The sequence below is a fragment of the Oxyura jamaicensis genome, chromosome 3 (assembly GCF_011077185.1).
Source record: "Oxyura jamaicensis isolate SHBP4307 breed ruddy duck chromosome 3, BPBGC_Ojam_1.0, whole genome shotgun sequence".
Lineage (NCBI taxonomy): Eukaryota > Metazoa > Chordata > Aves > Anseriformes > Anatidae > Oxyura > Oxyura jamaicensis.
In genome coordinates, this window is record NC_048895.1 from 113712789 (window position 1) to 113719298 (window position 6510).

Consider the following 6510-nt stretch of genomic DNA (forward strand, 5'->3'; position numbering starts at 1 on the left):
AACCCCCATTCCTCTGTTCCCCAGTGCCACTCGGGGGGGAGGACATGGGAGAGGGTGGATAGGGGGAAGGTGTTTTTTCTCCTTTGTTTCTCACTTCTCTAGCTTAGTAGGCAATAAATCTTACTATCTCTCTATTCTGTGTCTGGTTTGCCTGTCACGAAAATTGTTGAGTGATCTCCCCATCCTTACCTCAACCTTTGAGCCCTTTTAGTCGTATTTTCTCCCCCTTTCCCTTTGAGGATGGGAAGTGAGAGTGCAGCTGTGGTGGAGGTTGGCTGCCCACCAAGTAAAACCACTGCAGCTCGCTACTATATACAGTAGATATAATATCCCCACTGAAGCAATTGTCAAATACTTGACTTTCTTTCTAAGATACTGAAGGCAGGGTAAGTTACCAAGCAAAACTGGAGGACTTCCAGGCTATTTTGGCTTTAATCTGTGTAAAACATTGTTGACCAAAAATAAACAAACCAAGACTCAGAACCACCTATAAAAAAAAACATTAAAGAGTGTGACCCTAAGCATCTGGGTTCATGACCACTGTGTTCTCATCAGTATAAACCTTTAAGAAACTCATACAGAAAATTAATGTATAACTAGAACACCAAGTACTGATTGAAGACTCTTGCTGATTCATCTAGCAAATGGTGCAACAGGAAAAATGAAATAGGTGTGTATGTAATATGCCTGGTTTCTACTTCTACTTAGAACATATAGAGAAGAATATTTAGGCATGGAATGAATAATAAAAAGACATCACTATATATACATACATGTATGTATCTGTATGCATGTGTGCAGGTGTGCATGAGTTTTCAACTCAATTTTTTTAGCACAGAATTTCCGTGTATCTTGTATTTTTTCCATACGGGTGCTTGCTGATTTGGTGCACACAGTACAAGAAAGATAACTGCAAATTGCAGCAAGTTCAGTAGAAGGCAAAGAAGACTTGGGGCTGGAATGCGTGACACAAGTAGAGTTACTGAGAGAGATGCATTTGTTAGCCTGGAGAATAGAAGGCCAGTGAGGAGGATCTAATTACTGTTTCAGCAGGGGTCATAGAAAAGACAAATTCAAACTCTTCTCAGAGGTACCAGCAAAAATGCATAATGGAATGGGCATGAATTTTAAAGCAAGGTGGGTTGATGAGGTGAGGCTAAGAGAAAGTAATTTTTAATGTTTTTTACATTGTGAGAATATACTTTTCATTTTTCTGCCTTGCTTACTGCCAGTCTACCATAGCTTTAGTTATACAAGGTAACCTATCCTGTGGTTTTTAGTGGTGCACATATGGTCCATGATGGAAAATGCAGGTTTATGCCGTTGAAAATTCTTACAAACTGTTAACATTTCTAAACTGCCCCCACCTCTATTCTATGTATATGTATATCTTAAATATTCTCATTTCCGAACCAATGGGACAAATTGCTTACTGAAAAAACTATTCTACCAGTTGTTAAAGTGTGAAATTGACAAACAGGGAAGCTGATATTCTGAGGACTACTCAAACCTTAATGTTAAGTATTCCTTGCTGAGTCTGTTAACATTGACTATAGCTGTAGGGAATTAATACGAATTTCCCATATTTTCCAAAATTTTCTTCTGATCATTCCCCCTTTCCTTTTTTTTTTTTTTTTTTTTCTGTCAGAAACAATTTCACATGTGCAGACTATAACAGGTTGCTATTGTGAATCTGCTGCAATGCTTCCAGGTATTCATAATATTGTTTACATTGCTAAGTGCAGTGAGGGTAAAACATTGAACTTAAGGGATTATACTCTGCTAAAGCTGGTTAAACAGTTTCTTCAGTTCATAGAGTTATGACAGAAAAGCTTTTACACAAGAATCAAATTATCCAGGTTGTCTGTTAATGAAACAGATGTCAGTTTGCTTAAATGTCAGGCTTCTTTTTTTCTTTTTCTGTACTTCAAATCCTTGAGTTGTTGCCTGAGCAAAAGTTACGAGTGTGCTTCTACATAACATTTGCACATATGATAAGAAATTTCCTTAATTTGGCTCCCCTAGAATTAATGTGGGGGTCTGATATAAAAAGAAAATGTTTGAGAAATTGGATCTCATTACTTCTCTTTCTTCCTTTCTTCCTTTCTTCCTTTCTTCCTTTCTTTCTTGCTTACTTTCTTTCTTGCTCTCTTTCTTGCTTTCTTGCTTTCTTACTTTCTTGCATTCTTGCTTTCCTGCTTTCTTTTGCTTTCTTGATTTCTTGCATTCTTGCTTTTCATCTTGTATTTGCTTCATTGAAAATGAAATTGTAAATTAGTGTAACAGAGGGACATAACTTAATCTCATCTAAATGATCTAATCTAACAGGTTGTGTAGGTTGCCTGTGTAGAAGACAAAGACAGAGACCCGTAGGAGGGCTATTCATTACAGGTTTGTCTCTGAAAAGTGGATTAAGACGTTATCTGAAAGATATTCATTTTATTCAGTGGTAATAGACAGACTATACTGGATCAGATCGTTATAGTTCAGAGGCCTAGATTTAGGCACAATACCTTGATTTTTATTTTATTAATTTTATTTATTTATTTATTTATTGTTTAGATGTATAGAAAATCAGACAGCAGATTCTCTGAGAATTGTATTGGTGATGAAAAAAAAATGAAGCAACTTTACAAAAATAGTATCTTTCCTGATTTTTTTTTTTTAGACTGCAGTAAGGCAGATAGAACTGAGAAAAACAAGATTATGCCTTAAACCAGTATCTTCATACTTGCAAAAGCTGGCTTTAAGGAAAGAGGACATGCAGTTAGTATGGATTACTCTGCAGTTAACATCAGGTATGTTGTTTAAGTCTCTAAGTCTTTCCTGAAACCCAGGGCTTTGTTCATAACTTAGGCAAGAATACCTGAGATGATTTTCCTTTGTTTAGTTTGGGTTACAGTCACGGCTTTGATGTGGAGGAGCATATTCTAGGGTGAGTTCCCTCAGAAAAGTACAGGCTTGCACAACTGGCTGTCCCTCCCTGAAGGCTGTGTTGACACATCTTCACTCTATTGCTCCCACAACAAGTGATATTAACACTTTTTCAAGAAGGCTTATGTACGATTTGATTGGAGAAATATAATGTCTCTTACACAAAAAGCTGCTCAGCCAGACTCCCTAGGCAGAACTGCTTCCTCTCTTTTCCAACATGGAAGCACTGCAGGGGAAAGCACCCCAGTAAGAAGACTGATGGTAGCCTCTGTGGATCATTCTGAGTATATGTTTCTTAATTTGGGGTTTCTTCTGAATGAATGTCAGAGCAGTTATGAAAAGCTTAATGAACCCAGCAGTAGTGTAAATGGCTTATGATGGGATCTGGGCTCACAGGTTTGACAGGTGATATGAAAAGTGGCCATTTTAAGTGAGCTCCTGTTTCAGGTCTTCTTTTGGGTGACTGAGCAGTCCAGCTTTTATTGTTTACCACATGGTGATGATATATTTTTCTTATGAATTATTTCTCTCATTTTGATAAACTTTTTTCCTCTTGTGCTTATTTTCTGTCTGCATTGAGACACTTAATTTGTAGCAGGACTATGTTTATCATACCAACATCTTCACCCTGGCTCAGGTCTAGAGGTACCCAACCAAGGTGTCATACATATTCCCATTAATCATATTGCACTGAAGAGAAAGATGACTGATTTAGCATCCTTATTTTAGGGATTATATCCATGGTAGGTGTGCAGGGCTGTTAAATCATCATGTCCTGGAGGTATGGTGCCATAACCCCAGTCTGTCTTGCTGATGCTTTCATTTAGTGAGGGAACTGTGAGTGGATATAACTGGACATGTTAAGAACTGGTTGTCTTGGGATGGTGTTTCCAGGTATTTCAAGGAAAAGGGCAGAGTCAGAGAACAAGCGCTGAAGGAAAAAGACCAAAAAATAGTTTGGCATCTCCAGCTCTTGCTCAGTAAAAATAAGGGCCTGGTTTCCTTCTTCTCTTCCTTCTTCAAGCTTTACCAACTACTCAATTAAGTCATGAAATTCTGTTCTGCCAACTTCACTAGCCAAATATCTGCAGCAGTTCCAGTGATATCAGCTCATTTGACCCTGATTTTGCAAAATTACCTTTGGGCATTGTGAAATCATTGCATTCCCAGGTATACTATTTACTATTTAGCCTTTTTTTTTTTTCTTTTTTTTCTTTTTTTTTTTTCTTGAAAGTGATATAAACAAAGCATTATGTCTGTTCTCCCTGCTTTTTAGAAAGAGATTTTTTATTTCTTGACATTTGAAGAGAACAATATCATATTCACAGACACTGATGCACTGACCCAGCACTTCACCAAACCCGGGATGGGTGAGTGAATGGCTGCACTCTTCCTTTGCATCTGCTCTTTGAGATCAGTGAGGATAGTCCCATAACAATAAGATTAACCATGGATATAAAAGGAGTTGGTCCTTTGTCATGGATGCCTCTTCCAGAAGCAGGAAAATAGGACTCGCATATATTTGGATGACTAGATATAGATGCACATGCCTTATCTGGTAAGCTTCATGCTCCTTTAGCAGGCAACAGAGAAGAACAGTGGCTTGACAAGTGTCAAGTCATTTTAAAACGTATCTATACCAGGGGAGATATGCCTATTGCTCTTCATCAGCTTTAGCCATGGTCAAGACTATCTTAGGTGAAGATATGAACATTGTGGACAGAGGTTCTTGTCCATACTTAGGCATCTAGAACCATCTGAGATGCCTCAGGGCATCCAAGATACCCATTGCACCGGCAAGGAAAGGAGGCCTAAAGAAGATCTAGAACTTTCTGGAACAGCAGCTGGAAGCTAGATAATACAACTCGGAGCACTTAAAATGACATTACATGCATATATTTAATCCTGTCACAGTTCTCCATTGGTAAGAACAGTAACCTGGTCACCTTGCTCAGAAGTACACACTACTTCGTAGATACTCAAATCTACAACTGACCAGAGATTATTACCTTTAAAATCAGATGAGTTTGATCTCACCCTTACAAGTGCATCTATATTCAAGAGACTAAGATCATGCCAATATGCATTGAAAGCCATGGTTACAAGACTCAAAATTCTTCCATAGTCTAAAACTGAGGTAAAATTTTTTGTTCTATATAGGCAAAACAGGTGTAATGCTCTATTGACTACTTTGACCCATTATCAGTCATGAATAATATTCACAATAATTTACTCATATTTGTCCTGAATTTAAAAGACCGGAACAGTTAATCCCATTTTGGCTACCATTGCAAATAGTTAGTTACATGCTGGATGTGAACATATTCTGTAATATAAATATGTATTGTTTAAAGCAAACAGACAAATCAAATCCCCTTGACTGAACGTGGACTGGATTAGCTAACTCAACATTACCAAACCCCCACAAAATCTTGACAAGTATTGCTTTCATCTATTCACTTACCACACGGCCCATTGTTGTACGTGTTCACACAGTGTCTATAGGGGATTCCTTTTGGTAAGGTGTAAAGGAAGAGCTTGTTAAATTTCCTCTGAGATTTTCAAATGACCTAGCATGAAAAAAAATCTTTTCTTTGTATTTATTCCACAGAAGACAAGAAACCTTGCTCCCTGGTGCTGCAACTACTGCCCAGAGAGAGAAATATTTAGCACCCTGCAGAGGCACTGCTTGCTTCTGTGCTTAAGTGCATGGCATGACTGTCTGACTGCAGCAGAGTGACCCTGAGCAAGCAACCATTGGCTTTTGGTGGCAGTTCTGGAGCTATCTGGAATTTCAGTGCTGATTTAATCAAACTTTGAGTGGCAGCTGAAGGCTGTTGTGATATATAGTATTCATCTAATTTTCAGGAAACTAGATTCCAACTTTTAAAAGTTCTAGGACTGGCAGATTAACACTGGTCACACTTACTTCCCCACCCTTATCTGTTGTAGGGAGAACTTAAGAGTAGTGAAATTTAATGGGTTCTGAAATGAGGCACATGTACTACTAGCCATAATTTTCAGTATTTATCTGTTGTAAAGTAATAAAAGGTTGGCACAGCATTGGTAGATACTATTGCCATTTGGCAGTGCTACACAGGAAAAGGTGGGTTCTCCCAGTGTAGTGTAATTTTATAGTTAAGTAGTACCTGGGATTCTTATCCCACCACTGTCCTGGATGTTGTTATTCCATTAAATTTAAAGTTTTAGGTTTCATCAAGCCACACCTGTACAGAGGAAGACCACGAGGTGTGTGTACTTGTAAAATAAGGATTTTACCATAGGAAATGTACAGACAATACCAAGTAGGAAAGTTTTCTTGCTTTTGTCAAGGAAAAAACATTAAGCCATTCATTCATCTCCAGAATTAAAGAGTATGAAGTATAAATGAGACAAAGCAAGTGCTTCAAAATAACATAAATGGAAACCCCTCAAATATCCGTAACAACAATAAGCTGTTTCTCCTTGCGTGCCTACATGTACATTAAATACATAAATCCAACTTCCATTTATACCAAGGTTTCTTTCATCTGCTTTGACAGCCAAAAGGGGACTTAGAATGTGAGCAAATGTATT

At 37.9% G+C, this 6510-nt stretch overlaps 1 long non-coding RNA gene across 1 annotated transcript; it reads left to right on the forward strand.

The window, feature by feature from the left end:
• The first annotated feature begins 1080 nt into the window (after positions 1 to 1080).
• LOC118165187 lies at positions 1081 to 2372 on the forward strand. Its single transcript, XR_004749903.1, has 3 exons — positions 1081 to 1137; positions 1649 to 1711; positions 2329 to 2372. It is a non-coding gene; the product is annotated as an uncharacterized LOC118165187 (long non-coding RNA).
• Positions 2373 to 6510: the final 4138 nt, after the last annotated feature.